This window comes from Staurois parvus, unplaced genomic scaffold (assembly GCF_062004578.1).
Source record: "Staurois parvus isolate SC_StPar_1 unplaced genomic scaffold, SC_StPar_1.0 ptg000417l, whole genome shotgun sequence".
Classification (NCBI taxonomy): domain Eukaryota; kingdom Metazoa; phylum Chordata; class Amphibia; order Anura; family Ranidae; genus Staurois; species Staurois parvus.
Genome location: NW_028318213.1, coordinates 402,302 through 418,227, shown reverse-complemented (window position 1 = coordinate 418,227; position 15,926 = coordinate 402,302).

Sequence of the window (15,926 nt, the reverse complement as noted above, 5' to 3'; positions counted from 1 at the left end):
GGTATAAAAAGCCATGCACCTCACAAAAAAAAAAAAAAAAAAAAAAAAAGCTAAAAAAACCAAGCTGAAATAGAGAAAAATCTTGAAAGAGGGTGAGATCGGGGGGGGGGGGGGGGGGGGAGGGAAACACTGAAGAAGCTGAAATCTGAACCATCTGAGAAACTTAAAGATCTTCTAAATCTTTTGAAACTTCTGAACCTCTGAACTTCTACACTTCTATGATACTTCTGATCTATTTTGCTCATAATAACTCCACTCTAAACACTACAGTCCAGACTGCACTCACTTGCTACCTGCGGCCATTTTGCTGAAGGAGTCCAGCTGCCATTTTGTCTTGAGGACCATTTGAAGGCCCAACTGCATTCCACTGGGGGAGTCCTCAAAATCAAGGTTCTAGGAGTGGTGAGATTGCTAGGATATTGTATTTGATTTTATCAAAGACTGATAGCATTTGTATTGTGTGTTTAGAAATATTAGGATCTATATATAATTATCGCTAAAAAACGGATTTTGATATTGAAATTAGATATTGCATAGTAACCGATTGTAATTTTGTTAGAGTGCAATTTATCAGAGAATACTTTAACATTTCTATGGCCACGGAATGTGAGAAATAATTTCTGAAGCACTATAAGGTTACAACTAGAGATGAGCGAATCGAAGTATCCGAAGTGGAATTCGAGTCGAATATCGGAAAAATTTTGATTCGTGCCGAATCCGAAAAACAGCCTAATTCGGACGCGCGAATCGAAATTTTTCCGAAAATGGCGGCTGACATGTGCGGCGACGGAGCGGGGATGTCGGGGAAGGCGCGCAGACAAGGCGCGCTGCCCCATAATGCATTCCTCAACGACATGTGATCGCATCAGCCAATCAGCAGCCAGCCAGCTAGCACTGTGTAATGGTCGAGGTATATATAGCGGCCATTTTGGAAATCTTCATTTGCCTGCAGTCATTGAACAGAGGCAGACCGCTCTGTACTAGGGACAGGGACAGAGTTAGGGCCACAGAAACGAGAATTGGGGACAGAGAGAAGTTACTTAGGGACAGAGAACCATTACTCAGGGACACAGACTTGTTAATGAGGGCCACAGAATCGTTATTTAGGGACAAAGAAACGCTAGTTAGGGCCACAGAATTCATACTCAGGGACAGACAGAATTTTCACTCAGTGCCAGAGAATTGTTACTTAGGGCCACAGAAACGTTATTAGGGCCACAGAATTTTTACTCAGGGACAGACAGAATTGTTACTGAGTGCCAGAGAATTGTTACTCAGGGACAGACAGAATTGTTACTGAGTGCCAGAGAATTGTTACTCAGGGACAGACAGAATTGTTACTGAGTGCCAGAGAATTGTTACTCGCACAGACACAAAATTGTTACTTGCACAGACACAGAATTGTTACTCGCACAGACAGAATTGTTACTGAGTGCCAGAGAATTGTTACTCAGGGACAGACAGAATTGTTACTGAGTGCCAGAGAATTGTTACTCAGGGACACCTAATCGTTGAATTAAATAGTATGTCAGACAACATGCAGAGGAGTGGCAGAGGAGGCAATGTTTTAGGAGCGAGCAGACGTGGCAGCAGAGGAAGGGGTCGAGGCAGCAGTATTCGCAGCCAGAGGCCAGTGCTCCCGGTGTCATCCAGCGGTCGTGTCTCCACCGACAACCCTGCCGTCATTGATTGGTTGGCTCGGTCGTCTTCCTCTTCCCAGGTCACCTCTGACACCTACAGCCAACGGTCGGTGGGTACGTCAGACACAACCGTTAGTTGGCATGGCCCGGGAGCAAGCCCACTGAAATCACGTGTCCTCTACCTGCCCCTGTCCTTTGCTGTTCCCTCACCAAGCGAAGTATCGCATGCTGTGGGCTCAGCCCCACTGTACAGTGAGGAAGAGCTAACAGAGGGCGGTCAGGAACGGGGGGAGACATCGGCCTTTTCAGCAGCCAAGCGAACAAGTACTGGCGAGGAGAGTGGCTCGGTAGCCGGTCTAGAGACAGGTCTGTCTCCTGACCCAGACGCAGCCGAGGGGGCTAGTAGTGAGGCGGAGACCCTACTTGATGATGAGGAGGTTGATCGCACTTGGCAGCCTCGTCGTCATCAGGCAATTTCTTCCGCATCATCAGGAGAAGAGGGTGGCAGCTTGGCAGCGAGCAAAACAGTCGGTGGGTTGCCCAGGAGACAGCAGCAGGGTCGCATCAGTGTCAGTGGAGCCAAACGTCCACGGAGTAGAGCACCAGCTCCACTGCAGCCTACCACCACGGCCAGTAGTGGTGCCGGTGCGCACGGAGGAAGTAGCAGTCAGCCAGTGAAGAGTAGCGGGGGCAAAGTTTCCTACTCGGTGGTGTGGCAATTTTTCCTCAAGCCGCCCGAGGAAGTAAACGTAGCCGTATGTCGACTATGTGGCCAGAAATGCAAGCGTGGCCAGGGGGCCCATGTTGGGACTACAGCGTTGCGTCAGCATATGCAGCGTCACCATTCGGTGGCCTGGGAAAACCGTGATAAACATACGGCGGTTCTGCCTGCCCCAGCCCCCGCTCCATCACCCGCTCCGTTACTTGCTCCGTCACCCGACGTCGTCAATCGCCCTCTATCAGCCAGTCAAGGCTCCAACACCTCTGCTGAGGGGAGTTGTCGCTCATTGGCATCTTCCGCTCGTTCAGATGCTCCTTCTCCTGCTACTCCTCTTCTCGGATTCCGTCAACAGTCTTTCTTGGAATCCGTATCCAAGAGACAACAGTTTGCGAGCACGCACCCGACGGTGCAAAAGCTGAACGTCCTCCTGTCCAAGTTGCTGGTGCTGCAGTCCCTCCCTTTCCAACTGGTGGACTCAGCACCTTTCCGAGAAATGATGGCTTGTGCCGCGCCGCGGTGGAGAGTGCCAAGCCGTCATTTCTTTGCCCAAAAGGCAGTGCCAGCCCTGCATTCACATGTAGAAGAGATGGTGGGCCAGTCTTTGAGCATGTCGGTCTCTGCCAAAGTGCACGGCAGCGCCGACGTGTGGAGCTGTAACTACGGTCAGGGACAGTACATGTCATTTACGGCCCACTGGGTGAACGTGGTGCCGGCACAGCCGCACCAGCAACTTGGACAGGTCACGACGCTTTTGCCTCCACGTTTGCACGTCCTTGGTCCAGCAAACATGTCCGCCTCTACCACCTCTTTTTCCGCCGTGTCCTCAGCCGCCACCCCCGTGCCAAGTCCCATTACCCGACCGGCATATCACATGTGCAGGGCGCAACGGTGTCACGCTGTGCTGCACCTGGTATGCCTTGGCGAACGTAGTCACACAGGGGAGGAACTGCTGAGTGTAATGAACAGAGAAATCGACAGATGGCTGTCTCCGCGCAAACTAAAAATCGGAACCATGTTGACTGACAACGGAAAGAACATGGTGTCTGCTCTGCGTCAAGGAAGGTTGTGCCATGCGCCATGCATGGCTCACGTGTTCAATCTGGTTGTCAAGCGGTTCCTAAAATCCACCATCCCACTGCAAGACATCCTTAAAATGTCACGTAAACTGTGCATGCATTTCAGCCATTCCTACACCGCAAAGAACACCCTCATTGAGCTGCAGCGGCAGAACGGAATTCCACAGCATCGCCTGATCTGCGACGTTGCAACAAGGTGGAATTCAACCCTACACATGTTAGACCGCCTTTACGAGCAGCGAAAGGCCATCACCGATTTCCTGATGTTACAAGCGGATAAAGGTACTCCCCTGTGTAACTTAGATGTCAGCCATTGGCAGCTCATGCGTGACACCTGCCGCTTGCTCAGGCCCTTTGAGGAGGCCACGCTATTCGTGAGTCGGCAGGACTATGGGATGAACGACGTCATTCCTCTGTTGCACGTCCTGGAACAAATGCTGTTAACAATGGCTGGTCAGGGTGCGGTAGACGTGGCGCACAGATCTCAACGCCACATGACCCCTGTGGGGGCAGGACAGGAAGAAGAGGAGGAGGTAGAGGAGGACATTTGTGCTCAGGAATTATTGAGTGAAATGGGTGGTTTTTCCACTCAGCGGACAGGAGTGGAGGAGCAGGAGCATCTGGTAGAGGAGGAGGAGGAGGAGACAGAGGACCCAGATGCACCGTGGCAGTATGCTGTGGAGATGGAGGCAGGGAGTCCCTCGCATTCCTTGGCACAAATGGCCCATAGCATGCTCGGTTGCTTGCGTAGCGACAGCCGAATAATAACCATCAGACAGAGGGATGACTTTTGCCTGTCCACCTTGTTGGACCCTCGCTACCGGTCCAAAATGGTGGCCTTTCACACCTGCTGAGAGGGAGGCCAAAATTACGTACTATAAAAACCACCTATGTAGTCAGTTGGTCTCTGCCTTTGTGCGCCAACGTCCATCCTCAGACACTGTGGGCCCTGTGCGCTCGCGTTCCGCTGGCATGGCAGCAGGGGAGGGGTGGGGTGGTAGGAGCAGTGGCAGCTCCACCAGCAGTGGCTGCCTCAGTCTGCAGTCGATGATGAGTAGCTTTCTTCACCAGCGCAGTGAGGAAACTACTAACCAGCCGCAGCAGCAGCAGCAGCATCAGGTGGACCTGGAGCAGGAGCTCAAACAACAGGCTTGGGCCTACTTGGACAGCACCCTGCCAACCGAGGTAGACAATCCCCTTGACTACTGGGCAACGAAACTTGACCTTTGGCCCCAACTAGCTGAATTTGCCCTTGAAAGGCTGTCATGCCCGGCCAGTAGCGTGGCATCGGAGCGCGTGTTTAGTGCGGCAGGAGGTATTGTAACTCCGCGGAGGACACGACTGTCCACCCAAAGTGTGGAGAGACTCACGTTTGTGAAAATGAATCAGGCGTGGATTAGTCTGGATTTCAAACCACCAGTTCCTGACACAACTGACTAAATCCGCCATGAATCATGCCTCAAACATGTGCCACTTTCAGGTCTCCTCACACTGCTGGTGTGTTTAATTTTTTGACATAGGGTGCTGGCAGATTACGGGCCTCCTATAGCTGCTGCCAGGCCCCTAATCTGCCATAGGCCCCTATATACCGCCTCCTCATGCTGCTGCTAGGTCCAGAGTCTCTCATGGGTCCCTGTACGGCCTCCCATTGCTGCTGTCTCCATCGCCACACTCTGCTGCCATGTGCCACTTTCAGGTCTCTTCACACTGCTGGTGTGTTAAATTTTTTGACATAGGGTGCAGGCAGATTACGGGCCTCACATAGCTGCTGCCAGGCCCCTAATCTGCCATGGGCCCCTATATACCGCCTCCTCATGCTGCTGCCAAGTCCAGAGTCTCTCATGGGTCCCTGTACGGCCTCCCATTGCTGCTGTCTCCATCGCCACACTCTGCTGCCATGTGCCACTTTCAGGTCTCTTCACACTGCTGGTGTGTTTAATTTTTTGACATAGGGTGCTGGCAGATTACAGGCCTCCCATTGCTGCTGCCAGACATGTAATCTGCCATGGGCCCCCGTACCGACTCCTCATGCTGTGACGTTGCAACAAGGTGTAATTCAACCCTACATATGTTAGACCGCCTTTACGAACAGCTAAAGGCCATCACAGATTTCCTGATGTTAAAAGCGGATAAAGGTACTCCCTGTGTAACTTAGATGTCAGCCATTGTCAGCTCATGTGTGACACCTGCGCTTGCTCAGGCCCTTTGAGGAGGCCACGCTATTCGTGAGTCGGCAGGACTATGGGATGAATGAGGTCAAATCGGCCATGGGCCCCCGTACCGCCTGTTCACGCTGATGCTGGTCCCACAGTGTGACCTGGGTCCCTGTACGGCCTCCCATTGCTTCCACTCTGCCATGTACCTCTTTGAAATCTCCTCACACTCCTGCGGTTGTCCATTTTGTCATAGGTTGCTGGCAGATTAGCGGCCTTCCATATGTGCCGCCAGGCCCCATATCGACCATGGGCCCCCGTACCTCCTGGTCACGCTGCTGCTGAGCCCACAGTGTGACCTGGGTCCCTGTACGGCCTCCCATTGCTTCCACTCTGCCATGTGCCACTTTGAAATCTCCTCACACTCCTGCGGTTGTCCATTTTGTCATAGGTTGCTGGCAGATTACAGGCCTTCCATAGGTGCCACCAAGCCCCATATCGGCCATGGGCCCCCGTACCGCCTGGTCACGCTGCTGCTGGGCCCACAGTGTGACCTGGGTCCCTGTACCGCCTCCCATTGCTCCCACTCTGCCATGTGCCACTTTCAGGTCTCCTCACGCTCCTGCTGGTTTCCATTTTGTCATAGGTTGCTGTATGGCCTCCCATTGCTGCTGCCTCCACCGCCACACTGTGGCTCCAAACACTGGTTTTGGCCCCGTGACTGGCCAAAGGAGTGAAGTGTGCAGTGATTCTAAGATCGACGGCACTCATCTGCATGTCATACTGACAGACAGTATTATTTCTCTTCCCCAGCAGACTCCAAGGGCATTTAAATTAAAGGTACAGTGTTCTGCACTAATATTAAGTCTCTCTGAAGCCTAGAAACACCCTTTTTTAAGTTAAATTCACAGCGAATTTATTCGACTCGAATCGAATATTGTCCACGAATTCGCCGAATCAGTCGAATCGAATTTTTCATTTCTTCGCTCATCTCTAGTTACAACTTATACATAAATTTGATTTTTTTTTCCATCTCTTTACTATTATTGGATCATAGAAATTAGCCTGTTATATTTTTGATTATATGTACAAGTATACATTTATCACCAGTATTTTGCGTTTGTATTAATTTTGATACATTTATGTACAAAATTTATATTTAAGGCAATTTGTGTATATGGTACGAAATCATACTGGCTAAAAAGGACTCAAGGTATATTAAGTGGTGATCAAATTATTAAGGTGTCCAAATTATTGGTTCATTAAATATTTGCCGTATTTTAACGGCTGGAGGCACTGTGATATTTTGTTTAAGGGAGAGGACACCGCCTTACGTATTTAGAATAAATTACATAAACCACTACATGGTCCGGGGAATTTGCTGTGCACATCACACTGCTGAGTGAATGTATTTATTGTACGATTGGAACTGTATTGTCATGTGGTGCATTAAGCTCTGCATCCAGTACAGGTGAGATACTCCAACTAAAGGATCTTTTATATACTTATGTAAAAAATAAAGTATTAAAGAAAAAAAAATAAAAATCTGCTGATATTCACGCTGTTAGTGGGCCAATGCCATTGACAGTTTTTCGTACATCTTCTCGTTTTTTCTTATCGGTCATGCTGGAAAATCCATGAATAAAACATCCGTTTTTCATAAGCATTGGTGGCAACAACTGATTGTTTATCGGCCGACAATTCAGCCTATAAATGGCCCGTCTATGGCCAGCTTTAGTGCTTATCTGAACAATGGATTCCTTTAAGCCGATATCTGGAGTTGGTTCCTATTGTTTGGATAAACTATCCTGGCACCAGATTGCCCTCAGCCTATTGTCATGCCATTCAACAGTATCACCCGTAATGAATAGATTACCCTGCTTGGCAGCTTTACAGCCAAACCATGTTCTGGGGATAGTTAGAAATATTTTTTGTTTGAATGTGGCTGTGTAATGTCTTGCCTTATCTGTTCAATCCATTTCCAATTACAAGAAATACATCTGTTAATGGAGATTTCAGATCACCTTATGGTCTGAGACTAGGACACACAATGGTTTATACGTCGTCTCCTTTAACATTTGGAGCTTTTGGTAGTGTATTCTGAAAAGACCCTTTAAGCACCTAATGATCTGTACAGACCAGATCTCTGGATCTCAGTATCTGACATCCATTACTGGCTCTAAATTTAACAAGTTGAAAAAAGGATCCTCAACAGTCCAATAATAATGAATTCCAAAATGCTGATCTGATCATGCTGCACCAGCTTCTGGATCAACCTTCCATTTCAAGTTTTAATTTGGTACAGCCAATTCAGTAATAACCTTTGGATCAGCTTTCCTGAATTATAGGTTTGGTCACTGTATGGGAAAAAGGGGAGTTGGTAGGATTAAATGGATGTCCCCAATGACGAGAAACACTGAAGAACATATCTTCCTTCTGATTTTTGTTTTCTATAATGGAGCATGGTGGTCACTCCAACAGTGTTTCTGGGCTCCTATAAACAACAAGTATTGAATATAGAATGTTTGATGGAAAAGTGAGATATAATGGGATGGTAATTGTATATACATTCTAGGATATTGTGACAGGACAGCTATGCTGCAGAGATCCAGGTCTTCCCCTTTCATCCCCTCCATGTCAGACCTTTGGCAATCACCAAGCTTTGGATATATGTAAAAAATTAGGCTGTGAGGAGTTTTACTGTAGGTATGGATTATAATATTTGGGGGTTTACTAAAAGCTGGAGTACAATCTGGAGCAGCTCTGCATAGAGACCAATCAGCTTCCAGGTTTTATCAAAGCTTCAGTGAACAAGTTGAAGAAAGGAGCTGATTGGTTATGCACAGCTGCACCAGAGATGGTGTGCACCAGTTTTAGTAAATCTCCCCCTTTTTTAGAATTTTAGATCTTACCCTCTCATATATAAAAATATACACTGCTCAAAAAAGTTAAGGAACTTTAATCAGTCTAGCATCAAGTCAATTAAACTTGTGAGATATTGATCTGGTCAGGTACTCGAAAGTTGTGCTCAAAAGTTTACCCACCCTGGGAGAAAAAAAATTGTGACAGACATGAAAGGGTCTAGAGAAGCCATGGAGAATGTTATGCTGCCTGTAACATCCATTATGACTGTTTTGGTGGCGGGTCAGTGATGGTCTGGGGAGGCAGTGGGTCCTGGGTTCCTCCTGGTGCATGACAATACCCGGCCTCATGTGTCAAGAGTATGCAGGCAGTTCCTGGAGGATGAAGGAATTGATACCATTGAATGGCCCCCACACTCACCTGACCTAAATCTAATAGAACATTTCTGGGATATGTTTAGGTCCAACTGAAGCCGCCAGGTTGCGCCTCAGACTGGCCAAGAGCTCAGTGATGCCCTGGTCCAGATCTGGGAGGAACAACCCCAAGACACCATCTCAGAAGCATACCCAGATATGGTCAGGCATGCATACAAGCATGTGGGTGGATTAACTGTCATATTGCAATTATTTCAAGAAGAACTGACCATTTGGGAAGTTTACAAAAGATTCCCATCTCTTCAGGGAAGCCTACCCCACCCTCACCTAACAGCCATCCTCCCTCATTCCTCCCATCACTTCCTATTGTTCCACTACCCCCTCCCTCCTAGATTGTAAGCTTGAAAGAGTAGGGCCCTCTTACCCCTCATACGCTGTCTGTTCTTGTTGTACTGTGCCATGTATTGTCCCCCCTATTGTACAGCGCTGAGCAAACCCTTTGGCGCTATATAAACTCAATGTAATAATAATAATAATAATAATAATAATAGTGAAGACTGGCTGAGAAGCCATCTGTACCTTCTGTCAATCATCTGTGGTAGTGAGCTCTTGTCAATGGCCAACTCAAGGTTCCCCAGGTCGTGGAGCCTAAGCCCCAGCCTGCTTCTTCACCAGGGCCCCTGATGGTGGGGATGGACTTGCAGCAAGCTGGAACCAGGTCACGGCCCCCAGGTACACCCAGCTGAGGATGCAGAGACCACTCACGTGAGCAGAGTACAACAGCAGGAAACAGGAAATCAAGTAGACAAGCTGGGATCAGGACAGGCAGAAAAGCACACAGACCATGGACAATGCCTGGGTGGCTGACTGACTTCCCATGTATTGATCCAGGTTATCAGAACTGACATTGCTCAAGCAGACTGCACTGAACACACAAAATGGGAGTGTCCCAAGAATTAATAAAAGGGAAAAGGTTATAAATCCACAGTAGAGCAGGTGACGCCCATAGGTAAACAGAGAAGCCAGCAGCACATGTGAATTAAATCACAGATCTAGGAGAACCACTGCAGGAAGGAGGTAAGAAATACAAACCAAACTCTGCAGGATGGACCAGGACATCTTCATTTTCTGAGGTTACTCAACACATTTAAAACAGTTTCTTTAAAAAAAAAAAAAAAAAAGTTTAAAAATAGTAGTCTACTCTTTTTGGAACAGATAAGCTAGTTAAATGGACAAACTAATGTTCTTTATATTTAGGGTGTTTGATTTCTTGCCATTTGTTTACCATCCACATCATCTTCCTACACTTAATTTTCAAAAAACTTTATACATGGAGATGTTCTGTCTTCACATATCTATAGAAGTAAAATCAAACTGTGCCATCTCCAAGATCCAACACTTGGATGTGACAGTACAATCCAATCATTTAACAGTAGCTTGGGTTCCAAATTCCACCATTCCCTTCTATTTTTAATTTATATGAAAGCATTATTTAATCTCTTGCCATACATTTTTTCACAATGACCATAACACATTAGCACCTCTATTTCTGGCTAGAATGTTGATTATTTTGACCAGAAACTCTACAAGTGCTGTAGTATACAGACCGGCTCCAACTAAGCCCATTTCTGGTTTGTGACCTTTGTCAGATGTTAATAACTTGGATAAGTATACGTCAAAAACCTGACCCTAGATGCTGAGAGATATTCAAAGGGATGTTTAATGTGTTCCAGAATTACAATGTCAAGAGAAACTAATATTCTTTGCCATGATTTCAGAATGGCTTCTAACATCCAGAAAGTGACCAAATACAGCACAAGGCATGTAAACCCCTCTCCCAGACCTCAAAACCTGAAGATGGAGATGGTTATACTTTGACCCCATCCAAGAACTTTGGATAGGAGAACCTTTCCATATGAACCTGTCCCAACATTGGGGTTCAGGTAAATGTAGCTTAATCCAAGTAAACAATCACATTTGTAGCACTACCCTCTTGAGGGCTGCTGGATTTGTTTGGATTGCCCTAAGCTCTGCATGGCCAGGCAACATGCATTTTCCACATATCCACACCAAGTCTGTAAAACAGTACTAGAGCTGGGGTTTAGCTTTTCTTAAAGAGTTAACAACTTTGATGGGGTCTAGGGGGTATATGGGATGCCCAATGAGCTGAAAACCTGGACACTTTGCAATCTGTACAGTGTACAAACATGTGGGTCCAGAGAAATGGCATAGCACTGTCTTAGGAGCACTATAGTCCCCTTGGTGTACCTCCTCAGACCACAGATGAATCTTCCTTTTCACCCAGCTGCACTGAGGGTATACCTGGGCAAGGAATGTAAAGACCAATGAAGTAGTCCTGAATGAGAACTAGCTGGGTATTGCACCTGACCACCCTCTCCCTCCATCTGTTGCAGGGGGTGCAAAAGTCCTCACTGTCCTGTCAGCATGGTGGGTTAGCAGCTGCTTTCAGGCCTTTCACTAGGCTGGCTCATTTGCTACTGCACAGGATGTCCTTCCCAAGAGACCTTGGACAGTGGAGATACTCATTTCCAGCATACTGCTGTAGGTAGGCTCCCCTCCCAGGGGCATCCAAGGCTCCACACTCCAGCCTTCTCTGTCCATCTTCCACCTGACTTCCCTGCTGCAGAGTGACACATTTAAAGACTGTCCTTGGCCAATCCCCAGATGGGGCTGAGCATGGTGACCAAGTTTCCGCAAACATGCAGATTTGGTCCTTCTCCCCTCCACCCCTCTTTCAGAAAGTTCTCTGGGTTTCTGGAGGGGTGGGAGGGCCCCAGAAGCCCTGAACTGTAAAGCCTCCCAGCCTCTCCTGAAGTAAACTCACTACCTCACTCCCAAGCTGAGAGCGGCACATACATACACCTGCCAGGGAAAGCACAAATTCTTTCAGAAAACCTTACAAGTATTGTTGTACATATGGCATACAGAGCAAATGTTGCCCATTCCAAAGCTACAGCAAGTGCTGCTGCATGTCTTCTACCTGACCTCATGTAAATCTTAGAACAGATTTTTTTTGCTCACATTATTTCTTATATACAGTATTTTCTTGAACTACAGATGAAACCATCATGAACATTTAAGACAATTATGTTTTAGGAACAAAAAAAATATAAATAAATCAGTGTAGGCAAAAATGTCAGCCTCTTCAATACAGAGGAACCCTTGAAATACAAGTTGTACTCAGTGCTATACATATTACTATATTGTGTGCTGTATATATATTTTGTATTGATGTTTTTGCAGCATCTGACTAGGGAGAATGGAGTGTAAACCCCCTTGTATTCACTGATTTAATGAGACCCAACAATTCTTTAGGACTAATTGGGGGGTTCCTTTTCTTAATAGTAGGTAGTTTGGTTTAGTGTTTTAGGATGGGATCAGGGAATGCATATAAGATGTTTGGCTCACAGAAATATGCATGGGTGCAGAAATTGCTACAGAATGGTGACCTGGAGCGAACAGGACTACCCACAGGGGCACAATCGGTGCATGTTGGCACCAGACAGGCTATTTCAGGATGCTTCTGCTCATGCAGAAGTGCTGACTGGTCTTCCAGCTATTCCCTGCTTGTTCCCTTGATGATCCGGCTTGCCTCTGTCCTGAACTTGGATTCAGCCTTGTCACCAGTTTGACCCTGGATCCATTCCTGACCACATCTCTGCCTTATGATTCTGTACCTCGCTGCCAACTTGCAGCTGACCTTGGCTATCCCTGTGACCATTCTTCTGTTCCTTGCTCCGTTCTGGCATCTGGTTAGAGTGCCTACCTGGCTGTTATGTGTATCAGCTCTGCTCACCAGTGCGTTCTTGTCTCACGTCTGCTGTAAACTGACAAGCCTCACACCTGGAACCAGCACCTATGTAGAGTTAGGTTAGAAAAGATCTAATAGGTTCTTAATTTCCTTACTGTGTGAGTGGGGAGTCCCGTAACGCTCAAATACTATAAACTGGTGAGATTGATTTTAGGTATGTGACTCAGCTGTGAAGCAATGTTAAGGACAATAGTTCTAGATCTTCCACCATCAATGGTGACTGATATGTCTACTCTATATGATGGATAAGACAGGCGTATTTGATTACATGTTCCCATGTTGGTGTCTAGTGACTAATTGTGATTTTTTAGTTTGTTTGAAAGAGTGCACTATAAAGCGATGTGTTCCTCAGATAGTGAGTGTTGGAATATATGCACAGCAATGGGATGGTCCACCGTGACACCAAGCTGGACAATATTCTGCTAATGGACTTTGAATGTAATATGATCCTGTCAGGAGGAGCTCGTCATCTCATGTGTGCCATCATGCACGATTTCCCAGGAACAGTTACTGCCAAGTGTAACTAGTACTTTTCTCCGTTTCCTTTAGACATCTTTTATATAGTTTCACTTTAAAAAAAGATGTTAAAAATGTGTATTAAAAGCTGTAAGTAGCAGGGAGGTTTTCTATGTCATACAAATACAATGTACATTCAGCCTGCCTATACATGGTTTGAATCTTGACCGGTCCCTGCTGAACTGGCCAAGATTCAAACCATGTTTGTCTTTAGCCTCAGCATTGTGTACAGGAAGCATTTACAAGAAAGCTGCTTAAAAAAGGAAGGTTAACGCTTTGTAAGTTCTTAAAGCACCCCCCCCCCCCCCCTGCTTCCAGTTTTGGGGTGATGATTATGGATCTTAATGGGTCACTGCTGTTGATTTAATCAAGCTTTCAGCACACTTCAATGGGCTTTTAGTAAGATTCTGCATCGGGTTTATGTTGCTAATTATCTTCTGACAGGTCAGTTAGTGGCTGTGAAGTTGTTTAGCAAGGAAAAGGTTCCAATGCACAACTTCCTGGTTTGAATATGGGATGTCCATCAGCCTCAGCGGCCACCCAAACATCAGGACTCATGAAGTTGCCTTTCATATAAGCAGAGAATATGTTTGTCCAGGAGGCCAAGCCAAATGTAAATTGTATGAAAAGAATTAATCTTCAAGAATTAAATCTGTCCTTAAAGTATTTGAGTATCTTGCACCATCAATGGTGGCTCTCACAATTGTATACAAACAGGTTTCCTTTAATCCTTTTGAGTGTATTGAGCAAATATTCTATGTCTCAGGATGGTACGATGGATTTATTGGATTACATTTTCCCTGTTCCTATCCATACTTTGCTGTGTTGGCATCTAGTGACTAATTGTCTTTTTAATAGGTTGTTGAAATGAAGATACTGTGAAGCGATGCATTCCTCCGATAGCGAGTACATTGGAATACATGCACAGCAAAGGGATGATCCGTGTCGAGCTGGACATTATTCTGCTAATGGACTTTGAATGTAATATGATCAAAGAGGCAGATTTTGGACTGGCAAGGCTCCAAGGTACGGAAGCCCCATCTATGTCCTGGTTCATACTGTACACAGCTCTAGAATAATGTATCCTGAAACAAGGAGAACAGTTGCATCTACACCAAAGTAATCGATGCATGGGCCTTTGGTGTCATTTACACAGCTATGACTAGGTCATTTCCTTGGAAAAGGAGCAGAGGGCTGTGACCCAATGTATAGGGAATTTGCTGAGTGGCAAGTCAAAGGATCTGACATTCGCACCAGAAAAGTGGAAGAAGTCTCTTGAAGTCAAGCAAGTGTTCTGGGACCTGGGGTCTCTGAAAGGTGTTCATCCAGGGACATTCTAATATCTTCATCTGCCTTGGAAAGCAGAATTGCTTTCAGAGGACCTTACAAGTACATATGGCATCTGGTTTGAGTGCCTACCTGGCTGTCATCTGTATCAGCTCTGCTCACCAGTGAGTTCTTGTCTCAATTTGCTGAAATTGAACAAGCCTCACACCTGGAACCAGCAGCCTATGTGGAGTGCCCCTTTAACTTCGGCTGGATCTTTAAACAGTTTGTCCAGGAAGTGGCACCAGCTGGAATTCTACTCCCTAATAAAGCCCAATGTAAGTTTGTAAGAAAGAAAAAAAAAAAAAAAAAAAAAAAAAGTTATGAAAGATTTAATGTCTGTGCTTAATCACTTCCCATCTGGCCCATGTACATAAATGGCCAGACGGGACAAGTGCAGGAGCAGGTTGCCATTCATAAATGGTGCCTGCATTCTCAGGTTCTGTGCTCCCTGGGCTCGCTGTACGGAACCTCTGTGGGAGGTCCCAGTCATGTGATCAGTGATCACATGAATAGTAGTAAGCAAGATATCACTTCTGACATCATTGCTTACTAGTGAAATCTGTGAATGATCACAGAGGTCACATGGTACAGGGCTATCAACAGCCTTGTACCATGTGATAAGTTGTGACCAATCACAGCTCTCAGTATTTCTCAAATGGTTGCAAGAATGTAGCCATGGATGAATAGCTTTTTTTTGCAGTAAAAAATCACCCGTTAGTACAGTGTCACTATGGTTACACTGTACTGCTAGGGTGACTGTTAAAAAGGTATATGAAAATTTTAAAAAATTACCAAATTTCTGGTTATAAACTAATTTGGGTTTTTTGTTCAACTAAAATTACATTTTGGCCAAGATTTATGATGAGATTTGCAAAAATAAAAATCCCAGTGGTGAATAATACCAAAATAAAGTTTTATCAGTCTAAAAATCCAAAAATTTAATATGGGTACAGTGTTGCATGACCATGCAATTGTCATTCAAAGTGTGATAGCGCTGAAAGCTGAAAATTGGCCTGGACAGGAAGGAGGGGGGGGCGGGGAGAGAAGTGTCCGGACTGGAAGTATTTTTGAGCTTTAAGAACTCCCCACTCATTACAGTAAGTTGGTGAGATGGTTTGATTTATAGGCATGTAACTTTCTCAGCTGTGAAGCAATGTTATGGACAATAGTCCTAGATCTTGCACCATCAATGGTGACTAATATGTTTATATGATGGATAAGAGGCTTCTTATTTGATGACATGTTTCCATGTCGGTGTCTATTTTGCCATATTGACGCATAGTGACCAATTGGTCAGATTTCTTTTTTTCAGTTTAAATGTAGATACTGTGAAGCGATGAATTCCTCAGATAGTGAGTGCGTTGGAATATATGAACAGCAAAAGGGATGGTCCACCGTGACAGCAAACTGGACAAAAAACTCT